The sequence below is a fragment of the Cibotium barometz genome, chromosome 30 (assembly GCF_041138505.1).
Source record: "Cibotium barometz isolate CiBa-2024 chromosome 30, ASM4113850v1, whole genome shotgun sequence".
Lineage (NCBI taxonomy): Eukaryota > Viridiplantae > Streptophyta > Polypodiopsida > Cyatheales > Cibotiaceae > Cibotium > Cibotium barometz.
The window spans coordinates 10,797,917-10,821,376 of record NC_141075.1 but is presented as its reverse complement, the minus strand read 5'-3'; the positions used below and the strand labels follow the sequence as shown (position 1 = coordinate 10,821,376).

Genomic DNA, 23,460 nt, shown 5'->3' with positions numbered 1-23,460 from the left:
TAAGAAGATGCATAAAAGATGGATTTTTAATTCAAAAGTGTCAATTCTCATCTAAATTGAGTTTATGCATAGGAAGATGCATAAGAGATGGAATTTTAATTCAAAAGTGTCATTTTCATTTAAAATGAATTTATGCATAGGAAGATGCATAAAAGATTGATTTTTAAATGAGATGTGATAATATGTGATAAGATGCGTATAGGAAGTGATAGGATGTGATAAGAGGTGTATGAGATGTGATAAGATGCGTATGGAAAGTGATAGGATGTGATAAGAGGTGTATGAGATGTGAAAAGATGTGATAAGATGTGTATGAGATGTGATAGGATATGATAAGAAGTGTATGAGATGTGATAGAATGTGTTAAGATGAGTTAGGATGTGTTAAGATGTGTATGGGATGAGGTAGAGAGTGTATCTGATGGGATAAGATGTATATGGGATGTGTTAGGGCGAGAATGGATGTATGGATGTAGATACGGATGTATGTATGTATGTGGATGTGGATGTATGAATGAGGATGTGAAAATGGATGTATGTATGTAGATGTGGATGTATGGATGTGAATGTGAATGAAGATGTGGATGTGGATGTATGGATGTAGATTCGGATGTAGATGTATGTATGTGAATGTGGATGTATGAATGAGGATGTGAAAATAGATGTATGCATGTAGATGCGTATGTATGAATGTGAAATTGGATGTATGTATAATGTGGATGTATGAATGAGGATGTGAAAATAGATGTATGCATGTAGATGCGTATGTATGAATGTGAAATTAGATGTATGATGTGGACGTACGAACATGGATATGTATGTAGAATAATGAATGTGAATGTGTATGTGAAACAATGTGTAGTCTATATGAGTGAATGGATGAGAATGAGTACACATTGAATGGAATAGGGAATAAGTAATGTGGTCCGAGAGTGGATAATGTGGAAAGACGAGAGTTCGTTATAGAAACTGTATTTTGTGACTGTTTGTAAATGACTGTTTTATGTCAAGAATGCTGGGGAAGCATTTTGACCGTCTTGAGGATTAAGGTCATGAAGACCGAACTGATAAAGTTGCAACTGCCGACGGAGAGTCAATAGAGGACGTCTCGCGTAGCAAGGTCGGCCGAGGTCTTGACCAGCCTCGGTTCGATTTAAATGGTGAGCTTCCGGTACGGTGGATTAGGGACCAAGGAAGCGGCCTATGAGTGAAGCGCTAGGTCACCTGCGAAGGATCCTAGAGGGTGCTACCGGGCTCTGGGTTGCCGAAGATACCCACACGTGCGTCGAGGAAGATATTGGAACAAGGAGTAAGAGTTGTTTTCTGAAACCGGGCATGGATCTGGTTGATTGACCTTGCTGGTCCTCAACGGATGAGTCCATGGCTCTTTTATATGGATCTGTGGGTTGATCTTGCTGATCTTCCACGGAGATTCCATTCTGTTATATGAATATATTGCCGGTTACTATGAGCTAGGAACTATGGAAAAGACCCCTGAGTGAACAGGTGGTGAGCGTTTTGGTTGCCAATGATGCCATAAGTATACCGATGAATGAATGACTGGAAATAAGGATTCAACCAGAGACTATGAGGATTGTCATCAGTGACATAATGGTTTCATTAAAGGATTGTTTTAAAGTTAGGTGATGCTAAGAAAAGGCAATTTCATATTGGGTGTGTAAGTGGTGTGACTAGTTTTATGTTTGCATGAACTTCCGACTAGGGGGCCTTGGAACTCTTTTCCTTGGTACCCGGGACAAAACCTAACCAAATTCTTAATTGGATCCCATCACTACACTGGTTGGGAGGTTGGCTAACCCATGGGACTAGATGGGGTTAGGCTGGACTGATGGATCCGTAAACCGAGACTCAATTTCTGTTATTATGATAGATGAAGTAAATCCCGGATAGTAATTGTTCTATGGATAGGAATCAACGGCTGTGCCTCTTGATGGGGAAAAAAGCGTTGATCCCAATGATCCAAGTGCAAGTTTCTTCCTTGATCTGATGATCGAGTACCTTTACAGGTGCAATCGGATCAGTTTTATCAGTAATGGTCTTGACTACGTTAGAGTAAAAAGTTGTCCTGGTGGAATCGTCTGTGCTTTCCGGGTAAAGGAAGTTTTTCTAGGTTCGGTTTTGGAAAAACCGACGGATTAGTCTCTTGTCCGGATATCCGTGGACGAGGCCCCGAGTGTGGGACCCTGACCCGCGCATGATGTGCTACTTCCGCTGCTAGCATCCCGAATCCGTTGCGCGGTGGGAACAGGGATCCCACACATTCTGTATGGTGCCTTTGCCGGCGGGGTGTGCCTCGAGACCACCAACTCAATTTTGTGATCCATTAACCGTTGCAGCGGTAACCCTGGCGGCAACTGGTCCAGCAAGATGTCTTTGAATTGATCAAGGACCCCTTTAATCTCTGGATCCCTAATCACCACTTGACTTCTGCCCTCGTCCAATGTCCACCCGCATGATGCATATGTGTGCTTGGGCTCCATGTCTCATGTCTCGTTCTACTTGCTTGGCACTATACCAATACCAATCTGGTGTCACGTCGTCCCACGATAACTTCTGTTTCTGCCCGTCTTGACTCTGTCCTGCTACATTTCTTGGTTTAGTGCCCAGCACACCCGGACCCTTCACGTTCGACTTGGCAGCTCCTTGACTTTGCATGGTGGTGTTTACTGGCTTGAGGCTCTCTACTAGGATCACCTTTTTTCCTTTGTCGCTAATTGCAGGGTTTGCCTGACTGATTGGGGCCCTTCTGTCCCTGGGCCACTGCCTTGTTGTTTCCCTTGGCACTTGTCTGACTGGGGCCATTCTATCCGTGGGCCATTGCCTTGTTGTTTCCCTTGTCTTTTGCGGGGCCTTCTTGGGGAGGGGTGGTCCTTAAGCATGACACCAACACCCTAGTCCCTTGCATGTCCAGTAGGAGGTTATTGACTCCTTTGCCCAACAGAGCCAGCATGTACTTGTCCATCCATGAGCGTCCCACAATGGCTTCAAAGTCCATCATCGAAACCACAAGGAAGTCCAGCTTGGCCCTCCATGCACCTACTTGAACCGGCACGGAGTACGCGCCATAAGCACATTGGAATCAGTGCCTTGAGCAAAAGACACCTCCATGGCCGTGGTCGTACGAGTTAACCGCACCCCCAACCTTAGCACATTCGGGTGTCATGAAATTGTGTGTTGCTCTCGTGTCCAACATCATGTTCTGCTTTACTCTATTCATTTCTACTTGATACAAATGTGGAATGGTTTGCAGCTGTGCCACCATACATCTCGAAGCTGCCTGCACGGCCCCCACACGGGGCGTATTTGGTGCACTGCCTCTTGATTGGGAGCACTCCGGTTCATCAATCTCTGTGATTCGTACTCCCCCATGGTGGTAATACCCCCCATGGTATTCCATGCCATCTGCTGAATCTTGGGCATCCACTGTGTTCACCCTAGATTGGGCAGGCCGTTTTGGGTTTTGGGCATTCATTATCATAGTGATCCCCACTGCACCAGCGGCAATTCCTCCAAGTGAGGGGTCTTCGATAGCCGCTGTTACTTGTGTTTTGTGCCATGGATTGATTGTTACTCCGCCAATTGTTACTTGCTTGATTGCCATAGCCACCTCTGCGAGGGTTTGCATATCCTCCACCTCGGTTACCCACTAACTGTGTTCTTGAGGACTCATTCTTCGTGTCTCGGGTTGCATTCTCTTGCTTCCCTTGCACCTTAGGTGCATTGGCATTGTTAACTGCCGTGCTTGGGCATTCACCCTGCGACGACTGTCTGCATCTGCCAGTCTTTCAGCCATAACCATGGCCTCTTCATAGTCCTGCGGATTCTGCTTCTCTACTCTTCGGGCCCAATTCTTTAGCCCAAATGAGAATCCGTGCAATCTATCCACTGAAGTCATCTTGGCAATTTGAAGCATGATTTGCCGATACTTGCTTATGTACTCAGACAGCTTGCTATCCCCTTGAGATAGATCGTTGAGATAGATTCCGCCGTTCATCCCTTCTCTTAAAAACTTCATTTCGGGGAACAAAGTACTCTGTGATGTCCTTTTTGAAATAATCCCATGACCTCCAACCGCTCCCCTCGCCGCATTTCTCCGCGCGACTAGGATCCAGTTGAAAGCGTTCCCCGTGTGAGAAAACGGGACGCAATCTTTAGCCAATGCCAATCTGCCACTTGATTCATTTCCAAGTACTCTTCCACTTCACGGACCCACTTCTGCAAAATTAGAGAGTCCCGTTGTCCTGAGTATTTTTCGGGTGGTTGAGGTTTGTATCTCCCAAACCAATCATCTTCTTGCCCCCTACGCCTTTCATGACGCCGGCGGCTAGGTTGAGCAAACTCCCTTTCGGAGTCGGGGGAGGACCCACGGTCTCTCCTCTCGGGTGCCAGCGGCAACCGCTCCATCAAGGTGGTCAACATGTCCTCCAGACAGCCTAAGCGCTCGTCTTGCTGTGTCATTTGGGCTTGCACCTCAGAACTACCCCGGTAGTCCCCTTCCTCATCCATGTTCCTCACCAGCAAGGGCCTTGGCCGTTCTTCATGCCTTTCTTGGCGTTCGGCATGATTGACCCACCGTCAGATTTCGATCGAGAGAGCTTCCTCCTCCTCAATCCGCCACGCTTCCGCTTCGGACAATGGGGCTTCGCTACTTTCGTAGCCGGCTTCTTGAAGAATTTGTTCACAAACCACGTCGTGCCTTTTTGGCATGGGACGCTTGCTCAACAAAGCGAATTCCTGCTCTGATACCAAGTGTGATGGCCCAGTCCCCATGGGACCCCAACAGGGCTCACTTCATCTTGCCGCCCGACGTGCCAAACGGCACTAGAAATGATGGGACCGGCCAACGTCCCTTGCGGCTCGCACGGAGCCAACGGCAACGGGGAACTCACGTTTTACTTGCTAAGAATGAGAGAGAGAAGATTGCTTGAATAAAAGACTCGCGGAGGAGTCGAGATTGCTATTAACTAAGAGAATAATTACAAGAAAGAGGGTCGCTTGAGAGAGGGACGCGAGTCACGGCCGTCACAGGGGTGGGGGAGCCCCAACCGTGATTCGAGGGGAGAGAGGGAGAGAGTTGAGCGCTTGAAGGTTGCTTGAGTGCGTTGATTGCTTGTATGACTGCTTGGTCCCCCACATAGAGGCAACATTTTTGGGGCAGTCAAGCACACCACCAAAGCACCAAGGTGGCTCGGATAGGAATCCCAAGAGGGAGGGCCACCACAGTTGGTACATGGAAGTCCCATAATGAAATCTATGGAAATTCTTTTCCACTTTTGAGATGGAATATCCAAAGGATATTCCAAAGGAATATCCAAAGGATGTAATAACCCAGCAGATTTAAGACGCTTTGCCTTATTAATCTGACACTAATGACACTTGACCAAGGATTCAGCTAGCTATGCTCAAGATGAATTGGCATTCTAGTAGGTACAATGTCGCTATGATCTCCCTCTATGCATGGCAGCTAAAGATGTTGATGTATGGTACTTTGATAATGGTGCTAGTAAGCACATCACATCACAACACCAAATGGTACGATGTATGGTCAAAGATGTATGGTCAAAGGACAAAGCTTTCCTCACAAGTTTTTCATGGAGGTTGTCATGTATGCAACCTATGTTCTTAACACATGTTCGACCAAGGCTTTGTAGAACATCACTCCTTATGAATCTTGGCATGAAACGAAGCCATGAGTGGCTCATATGCATGTATTGCGATGCTTGGCTTATGCTCTTGTGCCTCATTAGCGTCGCACGAAGCTTGATGTTAAGGCAGTGAAATGCATTTTTGTGGGTCATAGTTCAGAGAGCAAAGGGTACCGTCTCTACCATCCTGCCTCACAACGATTATGGTTAGCAAAGATGATGTTTTGTAGAGAATTCTTCTCTTCCCTTGCTTGAGTGAAAAAAACGACATATAGGCTCACAGGATCTCCTTGATACTCTTCTTCCTTTGTATAGTGCATCCTTGCCTTCTATTGGACATTTGGACACTCATCCTATGGCTGGAAATCAGGCCATGCATGCTAAAAATCAACAGTTAGACATGCCTCATTAGTCAGACAGATGCTGATGATGTAGTGGCAGAGGAAAGGACATCCATGCATGAAGTAAAAGTCACACCTTGTTGGTTGTTGCAAACCTTATGGGATAGCCATGTTCAAGCTCCCTTGCCAGGAAAAACACATGCTAGTTCTTGCCATGCATCTAGACACTTGGTTAATCATGCTCTCATGAGCACCTTGTGTAATGAAAAGGAGCCTATTTCATTTGAGGAAGCACATGAAGATGATCATTGGATGCATGCTATGCAAAATGAGTATGACTCAATACTCAAGAATGATACATGGTATTTGGTAGATTTGCCACATGGCAAAAAGGCAATTGTTGCGAAGTGGGGCTTACAAGTTGAAGAGAAATAGATGGTAGCACAGACCATGACTACAAAGCACAGCTTGTTGTCCAAGGTTATGCTCAGCAAATGGGCATCGCTTATGATGAGACTTTTGCACCCACGTTTTGTACCATTCGGTCCATTATTACATTGGTAGCACATCATGGATGGCATGTACAATAGTTCGACATCAAAATGGTTTTCTTGAATGGTGACTTGCACGAGGTGGTATATGTATCTCAACCTCATGGTTTTGTATAAAAAGGGTAGGAAAGCAGAGTATGCACGCAAAAGAAAGCCTTATAATGGCCTTAAGCAAGCTCCCTTAGGAGGGGTTTTTTCCCCGTACACAGGAGCACACACTCAGCCACTTAGTGTGTTACCTTATCATGTTATTGTATTTTCATTTTGGTACAACCAACATTATTAAGTTACATCTTTTCTTCTCACAAACTCTGTACTTGCTTCTTTGTGTGTGTGTGTGTGTGTGTGTGTGTGAGTGTGAGTGTTGCTCATGCTTCCCTCTCTACCCAACACTTATTTGGATCAGTATGAAATTATCCTTGAGAATCTTACAAGCATCTCAAACTGTCCCTACTGTGCATAGTTCCAAGTGCTGAGAAAAAGGATTTATTGCATCTGTGTCCAAAATGCCTAATTATTATGAAATGCAAACTTAGCCATCTATCCATGGCCACCTATAACTCGGCTCTAACAGTGGACAAGAGATCTAGGATCCAAGGGGACTCACGATGGTTCCCTCTCAAGCATAGCCAACCTGCGTCTGGTAGCTCGCTCCTTGTGTCCAGAGCTTCTTCTTTCTTGGCCAAGGCAATAGAATGATAGTGCTAGCTAGTCCTCTGCAGGGCCAAGGAAAGCCTCTTCCTGGGGTTAGGATCATCACAAAGGCTTTAAATCTCTCTAACCTCAAGGGGGGTCTCTCATCCTAATAGATATAGTTTGGGATGCGAGCATGGGGTACACCCTTCTACCTCCCAAGTTCCCTCAAGCACAAGACAACATGGAAATGATCTGATTTGGTAGTACTAGGCAAGATAGCAATAGTGCCTCCTCTATCCAAACCCTAGTCATCCACATAAAATCTATCCAATAGTGCAAAGATACATCCATGAAGAAGATAAAGAGTTAGGCCTCATGTGGAAATCACCCTCTGTCCAACAATCCTTCCGTAGAACGAGAGTATAAATCTCTCCCAAGAGGCTCTCTCCAATGGATGTGTTCTACCAGCTACCCTTTTTGTCCAATGGTTGCTCAACCATGTTGAAGTCTCATCCAATAACCCAATGATCAGCCTGGGCAACAGTTCTGTGAGACGGTGGCCCTTTGCCTCTCTCCACATACATTAGGCGCATAGATATTCAAGATACCTAGCTTCTGACCCTCTTGCATAACCATAATCCATTGTCCTGTAGTAGCTAGTATGATAACACCATGGCCAATAACATGAGGCAAAAGTGATGTTGACACTGAGATGCATAGTCCACCTTTGGTCCCCTATGCACAAGACCAAAAAGTGTGTCTAGATAGGATCTTACCAGTTTTACCACATTGAAAAATATCCAATTCGTACTCCTACAGAGGATGATTTCCAAAGGAGGTCTAACTCTCCCAAGAGGAGAGTATAAATCTCTCCTAGGAGTGTGTTCTACGCAATAGCTACATGGGAGAATAATGGCGTCTGTTCAATTTGAAATCATGATGATGTAAGCACAAAAAGCGATAGAAAAAGCATCACAGACATTGAAGACAGCAACAGTTGATGATCAAGCTCTCGACATTGACAACTCTAATCATGTTGTTCCACTACTTCCAACTTTTAGGATTGGAGATGTGGAGTATGTTTTGCTATATGATATACAATGTATATTGAATTTGAGGCGAGGACTATGCACTTGCAATGATTTCTCAGTCTTGCACTCTGGATTCTGGATTCACTGATGAGGATGATCCCTACATCTGTTTGGAGGACAACTTTAACTCGCAAGAGTCATTAGCTTTCTGTTTTGAGGAGGCTACCAAGTTTGAGAAGAGTTAAGAGATGGAAGATGCAACATTTAAGCAAGTGCAAAAGGATCTCAAATATGACATGCTTGGCAAGATTGAGGAACCAGTAGAGGACTCTTCTGAAAGAAGCATTTTTATATGGTCAGACAAGCAATTGGAAGTAGATGAGGATATGAAGGTTTGTCTTTTTATATTCGAAGTGTCAGGTTGTCATGCTACTATATTTGTTCATTAAAGCTTTCTTTTCTTCATTTCATTTGCTAATTGAAGATGAAAGCTTCCTTTTGAGATCATCTGTGAGTACAGACTGAGGCCTTGGTCAATCATCTAGTTTGTCACACTACATCAGCAAGCTATCATCTACAAAGATGCTAATTTATCACCGGCATTTCAGCAATGGTGGGGAAGTTGTTTTCTTCTTGAAAAGTTTATTTCAATTTCTTGGAGGACATCCGATCAATAGCCAAAAGGATAAGATTATACTAATTGAGAAGCTCTACGCTCTCAATATTTTTGGCCATTATCCAGGCAAGCAGTGCTCTAGAGCTAGATATTATCTGAGCTGCATTGCCTATGCACTATCAAGTGGCATAAAAGACCCTTTAATGCTGGATGGTCATGGTGAGCATCATCTAATCAGGTATAGAGAAGCAGCTACACAAAAGCAGGAGATTAAGGCCTTTAAAAAAAAGAGGTCACCAATCAAAATAATAAGAAAAGCACCCACTCATAGGCTATGGAGGCAAATGTAGTAAAATTGCACATGTAATAACTCGGTAGATAATTATCAAAAAAGCTTGTAATTAGAGACAAATAAAAACTTGAATATGCTTGTACATTTCACTTTAATATGCAGCTAAATGTTCAGCTACCTATCTATCGACCCATCGATGGGTTGAAGTATATTTTTGTTTGTCTCCCGTTTGCATGCTTCTGTGCAGCTGTTAAATTGTCAAGAATTTGCCTTTTTCTTTGCTTTTGGATAGTTTTGAATGCCAATTGCAATTGTGAGCTTTTAAGTCTCCTCTTGATGTGCAATCTTTGCAAGATTCCTCAGTAGTACCATTGGAAAACTTGCTTCATGCTATTTTCTTTTTGAGCTCTCCCAAAATGCTATGTATGTTTGAAGAAAGCATTATGTGCTGTGTAATGAGACTTTTCCATCCCTTGTGTAGACCAAACTATAGGACATCCATATTTTTTTGGCAAAAAGGGCATGTGGTTGTAGATTAAATGCTGCACAAACAATACAAAATGTGTTACTTTGTAGTGTGAATTGTTTATAGTATGTGGCCTAAGGAAAGTTTCTTAAATTTATTACCATGTAATGTGTAATGTTACGGTCTGTCCAAGCTTGTTTAACGGATTTTCCAAAAGTCTTTAGCTCTTCTTCAAATGACCGATTGTCATCCTTGCTCCAAGTGTGCTTGTCGCAAAGTATGAAAAGTTTGTTGAGAGCCTCCTACACTTGTGACTTCACATTTCTTTCAAGACCATCCGCTTCATGGTCTTTTACTGCATTGAGTACCAGCTTCATACTTTACGTTGAAAACATACCTTGACTGTCTTTTAAGTCTTCTTTTGCGCTTAGGTTTTGATAAAAACCTTTTGCCTTTGACCTCACCGATAGATGGCTTGACAAGAACTTCTTTGCCATTTGTTGATTATTTTAAATCCTTTGTTATGTGAACATCTCCTCCATGAAGACCAATGTAAGACAAGACCCTCTCTAATTCTTGAATAGCCTGTTTCTTTTGTTTCTCTCTGCACGAAGCTTCCAAGCAAATCCAATATATAGAAACAACTTTTCGACAATCTGATATAAGGCATGCAATGTGCATATATAGAAACAACTTTTCGACAATCTGATATAAGGCATGCAATGTGCATATATGAACATTCTACAAAGAGATATCCAGCACAGCTTTGAACTTGGAATCCTTCTTGTCTCTATTAGATTCTCTCTTCCACCACTTAGGGTCTAAGACATATGCTAATTCGTTAAAGTACAAGCATGGAGTCCTTGAGTTTCCTCCTTTGATCATGTTGTACATGCATTTGAGGGTTTTAAGGTCACCTGCGATATGCCACTCGACTTTAAAATCACCTTTGCCTTCCACATGAAGATTCTCTCCTTGCACTTGATTTTTAATTATAGTTGGTATTTATGTTTTGTCTCATGGTGCTATGTCTTAACCTGTCATTGACAAATGTAAGCTTGTGTTAGTATCTAACATAGACATCACAACAATAGTGTGTCAATTACAAGTGTTTACTAACCTCAGATGCCCCTAACCACCAAATGTGCTTTTCTGATTGTACACTGAAATATTTTGGGTTACCTTCTGTAATTGATGGGTCCAATGCTTTATTCACAAGTGTGATTGTCACACGCTCAATCTTTTTCTCATTAATATTTTGGGTTACCTTCTGTAATTGATGGGTCCAATGCTTTATTCACAAGTGTGATTGTCACACGCTCAATCTTTTTCTCATTAACAATTTCACATTCATTCAGTTTTATAATAAACTTCAGACAACCTTGGCACTCTCCGAAAGTGATACCATAGAACTCAACCATGGAGATTTAAAAAAATGTTGTTCCAAGGATTATACATAGTACTCTCCTTCTCACGCTCAAATAGTCCTTCAATATAGAATCATTGGCCAATGTACTCATCCACTTGTTGATTTAATAGGTCTCTTAGATTCCATACTTCTGCAGGTGTAGGCAAAAGCACACGTTTGATTATTTGATCTTTCAAAGTCGATGACACAGCCTTGAAGATAGAGGTGTAGCCTTTTTTGCTAACTCCACTCTCATCTAGTGCCTCTTGAATAACATTTTGTTGGTGTCCACAAATTGTTGCACAACATTCCGTTTGACTGTCTTGTACTTCTTCTCTTCAATCATGTTTTTTCCAATGCTGCTCGATAAAAGCAAACCTTTCATTTGTTTGATTGAAAGGATATTAGGATTGACATTCTCTTTGTCAAGATTTAAAATACAATAAGAGTGGTTTCCTCAATTGCTAGTTTAAATCTATATTATCATTGCATTCAAAGTAATAAAGGCATTAGCAATCTTACCTTGCTTGATTGACCCTCTGCTTGCACCCTCCACTACCAAGTTTCAGTTGAGCAATATAGCAATTTTTTTACTTCTCTATTTGTCTCCCAATGGGGTAGCTTTTGTCCTTGCTTTCTTCAGCTTCTGTTGGGTCTTCCTAAGTTTGTCAATCTCTTTTTGAAGTTGTTCTTTTAGTTGTGAGCACTCAGCAAACTTCTGAGCTTTGTTATCTGCCTCTTGTTGGTATAGACACCTATACATATTAGCAATAGCAGATTAGCTTAGATATGTATCCAAGCAATCACACCATATCAACTTATGGTGTGATGGAAATATCTATCCCAAATGCCCAATCACAAACTCCACTCCTCCTTTTTCCAATCCAACACAACTACTGAAGTTTGTAGGTAATGGTCTTTGTTGGAGAAGCTAAAGGAGATTAAATTAGCACATAACATCTATATGAAAATCCATTCAATTACCTAGCCCTTATGGTAAAGTGCTCTATAATACATTTCTTGATACAGAGAGGCTAGTCACAATTTAATTTCCTTTAATGCATGGAACTTGTTATGTGCACATTATATGTGCATATACTAGGAGGCTAACTTACCCTAGGCATGTGAGCATGGCAGCATGGGAATATGCTCTAGTGACGCAAGGGTTAGGTCTAACCTTGGGTTGAGGTTAGGGTCAGGCAACCAAGAGTCACACATGGAAATGGAGAGTCAAGAGTCACTTAAGGGCCCTCCTATATAATAGGGGCATGGGACACTCTCAAGGGATGTTCTCTTGTGTAGAGCATTGTATCTACTCTCTAGTCTTTTCATGCTAGAGCTATGTGCTGTTGGAGTGAAGTCATATCTCTTGGTAGTATGGGACACCAAGGTAAGGTATGTAGTACTTCATTGTATTTATGTGTGCACCCTTGGACTCTGGGGTGATCAGGTGTATGAGTATATGCCTAGTTTATGCATAGTGATTATGCTAGAGAGATCTTTAGGATTTTAACAGTGGTATTAGAGCAACTAGCTGGATATTTGAGGATGGGTCAGATTAGACCAAGTAAGTTTCCTTGGGGTACACCAGTTCTCTTAGATAAGAAAAAAGATCAAGGTACCTGGTGAATGTGTATTGATTACAAACGTCTTAACAAGGTTACAATTAAGAACAAATACCCATTGCCTAGATCAAACAATCTTATTGATAGATGGCAATGAGGTAAGTATTTCACAAAGCTTGATTTGCGAAACGGCTATCATCAGATATGTATTATAGAGGAAGATGTTCCTAAAACTGCTTTTAAGACACGCTATGGCCATTATGAATTTTTTGTGTTACCCTTTGCTCTCACTAATGCACCAACAACTTTCCAATAGATGATGATGAATGATATATTTCGAGAGATCTGTTAAGAAAATGCGTGGTGGTTTTCTTAGATGATATTTTGATATACAACAAAACTTTTGGTTGAGCATGAGGATGATCTTAAAGAGGTTCTAGGAAGGCTCATGAAGGAGAAACTATATTGCAAGTTGTTATCTAAGTGTGATTTCTTCAAAAAAGAATTGTTATACAAGCTTGGGACATAAGATCTCTCGAGATGGCTTAAGTATAGATTTGGATCGGATCCAAAAGGTTTTCGAATGGCCAGTTCTGCATACGGTCAAGCAGTTAAGATCTTTCTTAGGTTTCGTAGTATTTCTTCAAAAATCTATTAAGGATTATTCGAAGTTGACAGTGTTTTTACCAACCTTCTAAAGGGTAAAAATAAGAAGTCTAATTCTCCGATTGAGTGGAATGAGAGCTACAGGAAACTTTCAATGCTTTGAAATATAAAGTTCAAGATGCTTCTGTGTTAGTCTTATCTGATATTAGCTGGTCTTATATTGTTGAGACACTGATGTTAGTGATTTTTGCGGTAAGCACAGCTTTGTTCCATGATAGGAAGCCTGTTACCTTCGAGAGTAAGAAACTCAATGATTCACAGACTAGGTACCTAGTTTAGGAGAAAGAGTTGTATGCGATGATTTATGCTTTAAAGACATAGACAATATCTCTATGGGTCTAAGTTTATGGTCTTGACAGATCATCAATCTTTGTAGTTCATTTGTGATCAACCGGACTTGAAAGGTAGAAAGGCCAGATGGGCCGAATTGATGCAGGACTTTGATTTCATGATTAAATATAGAAAGGTAGCTTGAATAGCATTGCTGATGCGTTGAGTCAAATTGGTGAAGTTAATGAACTTAGATTCACGGGGGAAAAATGCAGTACAGATATTTTCTTTGGAAAATATTCAAATTTGACAAAATCAGGGTCCAAATCTGGGGTAGATCAAAACTTGGTGAATGAAGGAAAAGCCAACCATTTTTTTTTTGAAATGGTCTTTTATTCCGATATGATAATGTTTGCATATCGGATGTGCCAGAACTAAACTGAGGATCTTGTTTGAGTGCCATGATGCACTATCGACAGGACATCCATGCATACAACATATCTTGGCTTTGGTTAGGACTTTTTTTTAGCCAATAATGAAGGATTTTGTCTAGACAGTACGATGCTTTGGCCATAGACATGCCACAGTCTTTCTTCTCCTTCTCTTTTGCAAGCCTCGTCTTGCATTCATTTATGTAGTGCCTTGGCTTCCGACAGTAATTACATTTACCCTTCTTCTTGGGCTTCTCACTATCACGCTTGTCTACATCCTTTCCAAAAGAGAGAGTTGTCTCATCTTTAGCTTTGTAGCCATTGGCATTGGATGCCTTGCCTTTACCTTTGCTTTGAGCGAAAAAAGCCTCATAACCAACCGTCATTCCTAACCTGTTCGTTTGGGATTGCTTCTCTTGCAGAAGCAAACTAGCTCATCAAAAGAAAAGGCATTTGCATTGCCTGTCATGAGCAGCCAAAGTGTAGTAGCAAAGCCGTGAAAGGTGTCAAGCAATGCATTGAGAATGGTCGTGACAAGAGAACTATTCGAAATAAGCTCATCGATGTTTGCAAGCTCTTCTCAAAAGTCTTTAGCCATTGTGAGAAACTCATCCATATAGACGCCCTCATTCATATGCGAAAGGTCCAGCTAGGCCACACGAGCCTCATTGCGCACCTAATATAGTGCTGCAAGGGCATCCCATGCTAACTTAGAGGTGACACATGAATGGATGTGTGGTATGATACTCCTCTTGAGAGAGAGAGCAATGAGGGCATGTGACTGTGCATCCCATCATCTCTAATCTACATTAGAAGGTGCCTGTGCCTGTATCACTGAAGTGACTACAACTTCTGCAGTAGATGCTCCAGGAGTAGGCTACTATGTAGCAACCACTGGACGAGCATCATCGCTTGTGAGACAATACCCCAAAGCCTTTTGGCTACCAGGTGATGCCTCATCATGTAGGCCCACAATTGGCAGAGAATATCCCGAATACATCATTATTAGCCATGACTCAAAGCAAACAAACAATTTGTCCCAAGTAAATGTCATTGCACAATGCATTGCATACACTTTATGTCCACTAAAAGGTAGCCTTTTGAGATGCCCAATGACCCATAGATGACCAGGACCTGTAAGTGTATTGAAATGACAGTGTAGGGATAGAAAAGTTATCTAAATAGAGGCTTGACAACCAAAAAGGACCCCAGTAATGTGTGTCACGAAGTCGTATGTTGATGCTGTTTGCATCAAAAGAGAGCACGAGGAATGCTAGATTCAACAGATGCCTTGATTCAACTTTGTTTTTGAAAAAGGTAAAAATTTGCAGAAGAGTTTCGAAGGGTTATGATGGCCTAAACTGCTCCAATTATAGAGTTTTTAGGCTTCAAGAGACTCTGAAAATGATGAGAAATACACCCGTGTAAAACAACCAAAAAATTTTGAGTTTTGAAAATGAGCTCTGCAATGGTGGCGGTGTAACGACGGTGGGCAGAACTAGTGGCTCAATCGGTGCTACCAGGGTGGAGGGGGTGGAGTTGGCCAAATCGAAAAATTGATTCGGAGCTTCTTTAATTAAGGTCTGAGCGAGTCCTATTCTGTAGGCGTAATGTTCGAGCTATGGGCAGAGGAGGCGGCGCTGCTACTCTACTAATGGGTGGCGGGCTGCCCTAATTAGCGCAAGGCCTTGTAGAAGATCCTTCTGTCGGAGCTTCCCAAAGAGAAAGAAGATCTACAAGTGAATCGTGCTCCTCGATTTCTGCCCACAAACTGCTGAACAGAACCTTGAATCCCAATGGTTGCAGTGTACATTGGCGTGAATTCATTACCATTACATTTACTCTAAAAAGGTTAAATAAAACCTTGGCTATAAATGAAGGCGGCCAACTCTCCTCGATCATCTCCACCATACCCTTAATTAAAAGGTAATTACCCCAAATCAAGGGGAGCAAACCATGTATGCAAGTAGCCTATTTAAAGGCTCAATTCAATGAAGAAAATGTGTCTCTTTTCGTCAAATCGTACTCGCCTCTCTTGATTATGCTCTCAGTTTAGTTCACAATCTTAATCCCTCTTGCTTAGTATTAATGCTACCTAAGCTTGCTTAGTATTAATGCTACCTAAGCTTGCTTAGTATTAATGCTACCTAAGCTAGGTAATTATGATCCTCCTTAGCTTCATCCCTTCATTGGTATCGAGCCAGATTTTTGAGCGATACAACCCTACCATCTGCTGTTAGTGCCGAGTCTATTCCAGGGCTAAAGCTCACTGTGACGGCACCTAGCCGTGGGCTGCATGAGCCACCAAGCATCATGTTCACTCAGCACTCCCGACGCTCCTCCTATGCCATGCCCAGCTCTTCTACAAGCTACCGCTAAGCCCTACCCAATCTAGTACTCGACCTGCCCTCCAATTCTACAGTGCGGGTTGTCGACACCGACTTCTTCAGCAACACTAATGCTGCAGCAAGTCTTGACAATCAACAGAGAACTGTAGCCTAGTCGCTGGCTCAGTATTGATGAGGACGCTCGATAGTTTTTAGCTAAACTGGCTTCAACCAGTTCTTCAGAGAGTTATTCATGATACAGAGAATGGCTTTCTCCAAGGAAGAAGTATTTTTGATAACATCTTTTCAATCTGTGAAACTGTGGATTGGGCTATATCTAGCCAACAACCCCTTTCCATTCTCTTGCTGCTAGACTTCGAAAAAGCTTATGACAAAGTCGATTGGGAATCTTCTTGGAAGGCTCAATGACACGGATGGGTTTCTCACAACATTGGAAAGCTTGATTTGGCCTCTTGAGCCTTGGTAGCTAACCAAATGCTACTAGTAGCTACTGCCTGGTTTGTCACATTGTGGTGGGTTAGCGTCGTCGGCTTATATGGAACTTCCTTTGCTCAGGATTAGATGGCACACTAGGGTGAGAGTGGCTTGGGATACCATTATCATGCCTAAGCAAGAGGGAGGATTGAACATGATTGACCTGGAGGTGCACTGTAAGGCTTTATTTTGTAAGCTAGTAGTTAGAGGATTTCTTCTTGGCATTGAGCCTTGGATGGACTTTCTTCTGCAACAACAGAGTACGAGGTGCACTCCGATTAGGGGAGGTGATTGGATCTACAACCCACATTTTATCTTCTCGAACGCAAAGCACCGACCACCTTCTTCGCCCTTGGTGAGATTTCTTGTGCGAGCGTGGGATTGCATGAGGAGCTTCTTGGTTCATATTTCTCCTTGGTCAGTTAAGGAGGCTTACAGGAATCCAATTGTGTGGAATGACTTGATTTTGGATGAATATGGTAGACCTCTTGGAATAGCCATGCATATCTAGTGGGCTGCCTAGGCGACTCTTCTCCCCATAGTGTTGGATTGGAAGAGGTTCATGAGTCTCACGAAGGATGAGAGAATGGTTCGCACCCAACACCTGAGAGGCACTAGTCAGAGGATTATCCAGATGAATGTATCCATACCCAACTCTACTAGATCCTATGGAACTTTGTGGAAGGGCCTCAGTACTTATGGTTTGGGGTATTTTTCAGGTGAGGACAATGTACCGTTTTTTTACTCCATTCAAGATAGATGGGTCTTGGAGAGAAGCCTTGGGCATTGAGGGCCTGGTGATCCGGCTAGTGAGAGTCTATATTGATCCCCCCCCCCAAGGGATGATTATAGACTCTTGGCTATATGATGGATGTCCTATTAGATACCTGCACACTAGGAATCTGGTGAGTGGGAGTGGAGGGATGCTTTTAACCCATGAAAAGCATGCCCTTCTTCGATTACATTGTGCGAAATGCCAGGCACTTGGTTCTAAAACAAATCCAGAGAGTCCCTACTTTTAGACTGCATTGGGAAGCTTGTGGGATCACCCTTAACATTCAGAGAGCTTTTTGCCAGAGGTTGTGGCACTCGTACAAGGATACAAAGATTTCCTCTTTTATTTGGCTTTCTCTACATGGCGACCTTGCCACCAACTAGTGGAGATCGGTCATTTGGTGGTGCTACCCCAGCTTGTCTAAGATGTGGAGGAGTTTCAGAGACGGTCTACCATTACTTAGGGGAGAGTAGGGAGACACAGAGGATTTGGATTGCAATACCACACCTTTTTGGAAAGATGAGGAGAGATGCCTACATTTGTTTTGGTGCTATTGTTTGGCTGACACAACCCAACCCTTAAATCAGCAGGTTTGAAGGGAATGACAGAGATATAATCATGCGAGTTACCTAGGAAGTGAGACAAAAATCTACTTACATAGGGTGTTTTAAATAGCATTTTTAAAAAAACCATAAATTCAAAAGGGGTCATTTTATTAAGTCAAAATTCAAAAAAAAAAGTTTTTTTTAACACCCTTTGAACGCACATTGTATGTTGGTTTCCTAAAAGTACACTCCCCAGACTGAATAGAAGTCTTTCTTTTTTCTTTTTAAGAAAGAGCTGCCCAGCACAAGAAAGTCAGCAATTGGGAAGAGAATAACGATTCAAAATTCCAGTAGTAGCAGTTATAAGCACTGGCAATGCCTCAACACTAAAGGGCACGGGACACTGGGGAAGCCAAAGATTTGGGATCGAGGGTGGGAAAGTGGGGGGACGCTGGCGGCTTCAATCTGGGCCGTCGGATGCAGTGAACTCGGGTAGCAACTGGTGAACTCGGGTTTCGGCTGAGCTGGCGCCCCAAATCGAAATTTAAAATAAACTCAATAGCCACGTTGGCTTGACGTGGAGGGCAGGCTTCTCCAGCGTGGCTTGCAAAAGGGCAGAATTTCAAATTTGTATGATGACGTCGTAGAGCATGTGTTGCATGTGTTCTGTAAAATCACCACGGCTATGGAAAGCTCTTCTCAGGAATCACTCAGATTGATTCCAGATTTAAACCAGGTACACACACACACAAAAACTCACACTTGCCAATCAACAGGCGCTCTCTCTCTCTCTCTCTCTCTCTATGTGAAGAGCCCCTTACTTAGGTTGATTTTGGATTTAAACCATGCACACACACACTGGATTTAAACCACGCATGCGTGCGCGCATGCACGCACACACACACACACAATTTTGCCACTTGAAATCAGCTTTTCTCTCTCTCTCTTTGAAGAGGTTTTTGCATTGAAGCTAAATGGATGCTCAATGAATATTGAAAACATGGGTCAATCAAGCCATCTAAAACAGAGACCACCTCATCTTTGCGAGAACAGATAAGAAAGAAGCGCTCATGGAGGGAAAAATGCATACATTGATTGCAACACTGTGTCTTGAGCAAAGCCTTGTAGGGGATACTTCTAGCCGTAGCGCTTCATTCATCATCCAATGTTTGATTACTTCTAGGACTAGCAGACCCCCCATAGCTTGTCATTGGCTTTGTGGACATTCGTAGAGCGGAGGGTGACATTACCTTTGAAGTGGCATTAGTTATAGAAAGGTTTGCCCTTCCTAGTGCCCTACATTGTTTTCATAGCCATAATAAAATTAGCAAACGATGCAAAAACTTGTTTTAAGAACATGTCCTACCTCTCTCTGCCTATCTAACTTGGACTTCAATAGCAGGTTGATTGGAATCCAACGAGTGACACAAGTGACTTCGCGGTGCCATGGCAGGCTAATTGGAATGCATCAAATGAGGCTGATTGGAATGCATCCAATGACACAAATCAGTTCATATTGGATGAGTATTTAGATAATACAACAAGTAGTGACACTACATCAAGTGACGACGCAGATGTATGTGACCTCTTCCAAGATGATAATGAGGGTGTTTTTCCAAGTTCATGGAGTACACCTAGGCTTGATTCATGGGGGGCATTGGATCCATTTACATATACATCAAGCTTTTTTTTCTCTTTCGATGAGAAGAGCTTCTCCTTAATGGAGAAAGATCTTAGAGGAGCTCTCACAGTGACGCTTCCAACATTAAAAGCACACGATGCAAGAGACTTGTTGGATTTGAAGAGGTGGAAAAGAATAAGAGAAGAGCTTTGTTTCAGCCCGCTTCACCTTTGCCTATGTTCGAAATCAACAGGATTGAAAATAGCATACATTGAAGATTGGGAGCGTATTGTCATGGCAGCCCATCGTCCTCTTGAGCATGGTGTTCATCATGGTGTGAATGCCACTATCAATGCAATCAAGGCAGAATGGTGCACCGACAAGAGGAGGCATGGAATTTCTCTTGACTATGTGAAAGATAGGATTATCGCTTGCGGCTGCCTGCTTACTGAGGTCGGGGAACAGACCCCTACGAGCAAAAAGACCATAGCTCCAGCATCAACAATTGTCACAACTAAGTCTCAAGTCAATCAAGAGTTGACCAACATCATGATCAAGCACCAAACAAAGCTAGTATTACTTCGATCCACAAAGAAGCATGGACCATCCAAGTGGGTGCAAGAGTACATGTGCCATAGGGCAGGAAGTATTGCTCGGAGAGGTGCTAACAAGAGAAGATTGCGGAGGTCCAAGAGGTGTGGGTGTCCCTTTAAGGTGGTCTTGCAGCACTCTCATGACACAGAGAAGGTGACCATGCTAGTTCATGATGTTCACGAGGGACATATACCAGGCTCACGTGTTGACCTCTATTACTTGCCCGTGCACCCACGTGTGATTGCTTGTTGCATGGATGACTTGTTCGACGTAGGGACATGTCGTCATGTGGCAAAAATGTCTACATCAAAAGAAAGATTTCACATACAGAATGCCTTGCCATTAGATCGTGTAATCTTTCGCTTCTTCATGATACCAAAAGAGGTGCAAATGATGTCATATCAAATGCGCACACAAGGTACTTTGCTTTGCTTTACCAACAATTCTCCTTGTAACTTTTGGTTGTTTTATACTTCTAATCTGCCTCTCTATCCTTGTAGGAAGATGTACAAACAATGATTGGGTTGCGATGTTTGGAGAGGCTCTTCGTTTGCAAGAACAGAACAAGGTTCTTTATGTTCAACCTTACAGCCAACGTTCTTTATGTTTGAAGCTCTTTCCCCTATTCTTGCCTCTTTATTCATCATGATTTCTTTGTAGGTTCTTTATGTTCAACCTTATAACCCACAAGCCTCTGATGAAAGTAAACGACCCTTTGTCCTCATCATTCAAGATGAGTGGATGCTACAAATTGCTCTTCGTTTCTCACGACACAACACTTGGGCAGTAGATAGCACATTCAAGACAAATGTCTTTGGTTTGCCCCTGTATGCTGCAGTTTTGCCCAACCAAAATGGCATGGGTATTCCAATATGGCTCATGCTATGCACTAATGACATCGGCACTAACCAAGAAAGTGTAGCCTTGGAGTTGACCTTCAAGATGATCTTCACAAGGTTGCATGGAGTTCGTCCGACGGCTATTATCATCGACAAAAACCAGCAAGAGTTGGAAGCCATTATGAAGATTGTTGATGTAGACCCCTATTGCTGGACACAAGATGAAGAAGGGAGACGACACCAAATTGCATGCCATGTCTTGCTATGCTGGTTTCATGTTAAGAAGGCATGGGTAGAGAACCTCCTACCGCAAGTAAGTCACCTTTTAAAAGCTAGATCCATTCTATTGTGCATATCATTATCAGGTGGTATGTATATTCATTTTATTTTGGCTGTGTAGGTTCCAAAAGAGAAGCGAGATGATGTGTATAGTTCCTTGTCAAATCTAATGCAAATGGCAAGTGAAGAGGCATTTGAAGAGAGATACCAAGAGCTCTTGCAGAGATATTCAGCGTATATCAATGTTCAACGATACATCTCGAATGGATGGTGTGCCACCACATGCATGTGGCGGAGAAGGTGGCCAAAGTTTGGGCGTCTATTTTCACATGGAAATGTGGATACAACAAACTTGGTCGAGAGGCTCTGGCAATACATCAAGTACACTCTTCTTGATGCAAAGATAAATAGATCAATTCTAGTTCTGTTACATGCTATTGCAGGGGATTCTCTAACGGGCACTTACATCGGCGGAACGCTACTTGAGTTCTTTAAGAACAAACAAGAAATAGGTAATGACCTCTTTTTTTCTCTTGTGGCTTGTCCCCCCTTTGTTGCTTGACACTCATGAAGAAAAGGTGTCGTGATACTAACCAGCTTTACGTACTTTTCAGCTGATTCTCAACGTTTTAGTATTCATGGATCAAGCAAGAGTCATACGTCCAGATTAGCAGCAGGTGAAGAAATCTTGAGAAGATTTGAGGCTAGTTCGTCCACCCTTCAAGTGATTGATGAGTCCACTTTGCTATTCAAAATCTTGAGTATGTCTTCATCTTCGCAATGGTATCATGTCAGTGTTCAGTCCAACTATTGCGATTGTCCAAGTTGGGGATCTGATTGTAAGCATCTTTATGGAATCCGCCTAATAATTCAACATCATTTTCCACATCTACATGCCATTTTCCCTGTCCTTGATAGTCTTCATTCTCTAAGTCAAATGGACGAGGACATTGATGTTGGGCTAAGTGAGCAGGACATGCCAGATAACATAAAGAGTGGTGAGTGCAAGGTTGTCAACATCAATGAGCAGATAGCTTGCTGCATTCATGTTGGAATTAGGGTTGCAGGAATGCACACACGACTTCAAGAAGATGAGGAAGCTTGAGCACAACACAGTAGTGTATTATGAGTGCCAAAAATGAAAGATAACAAGCCCTAGAAGATAATGGGCGTATATACAATGCACGGGGGAAAAAACCTCCTAGTGAGGGAAAAAGTGCCCCGGCGGTCCTAAGTGTGTTCACACACATCACTACTATAATATGGTAACAAATCCCCCCTGGAGTGATGCGGTGAACAAGAGCTAGCACTCATGTATAGGGAAGTGTCTAGCTATGTGGACGAATCCACAAAAGGGAGTAAGCCCAAAGCTTTGCGAAAAGCTTCGAACTTCTCACGAGGCAGAGCCTTTGTGAAAAGGTCTGCAAGGTTATCCTGTGTTGGCACATAAGCCAAACTGATCTCTCCTGCAGAGAGTCTCTCCCTGACATAATGGTAGTGCACCTCAATGTGCTTCGTACGAGCATGGAACACTGGGTTCCGCGCAACTGCCAATGCGCTCTGACTGTCAGTGAAGATGGTGGTGGCAGATGGCTGCCCAACACCCAAATCAGCCATAAGGCGTCTGAGCCACACACACTCAACCGTAGCTGTGAAAGCTGCCCTGTACTCAGCTTCACAACTAGAAGTGGCCACAGTAGGCTGCTTCTTGCTCAACCATGATATGCATGAGCTTCCAAGCATGAAGCAAAAACCACTCGTGGACACGCGTGTGTCATAACAACCAGCCCAGTCAGAATCTGAAAAAGCATGTAAATCTGGCGGCAATGATCCCCCCTTGGGATAAAACAACCCAAGATGCCGAGTACCACTCAAATAGCGAAAGATACGCTTCACTGCCTGCCAATGCTTAATGCCTGGGCTATGCATAAATCTGCTCACCTGTGAGACTGCAAACTGAATGTCTGGCCTCGTAATGCATACATAAATGAGGCAACCAACAGCTGTCTGATAGAGTGTGACATCAAAGTGATCTCCAGCATCATGA

At 42.8% G+C, this 23,460-nt stretch overlaps 1 pseudogene across 1 annotated transcript; it reads left to right on the top strand.

Moving 5' to 3' along the window:
* Window positions 1-18,458: 18,458 nt before the first annotated feature.
* LOC147621148 (uncharacterized) lies at window positions 18,459-22,518 on the top strand (annotated as a pseudogene). Its single transcript, XR_015269759.1, has 5 exons — window positions 18,459-18,816; window positions 19,483-20,713; window positions 20,796-21,447; window positions 21,535-21,925; window positions 22,028-22,518. The product of XR_015269759.1 is annotated as an uncharacterized LOC147621148 (transcript).
* The last annotated feature ends 942 nt before the right edge of the window (window positions 22,519-23,460 follow it).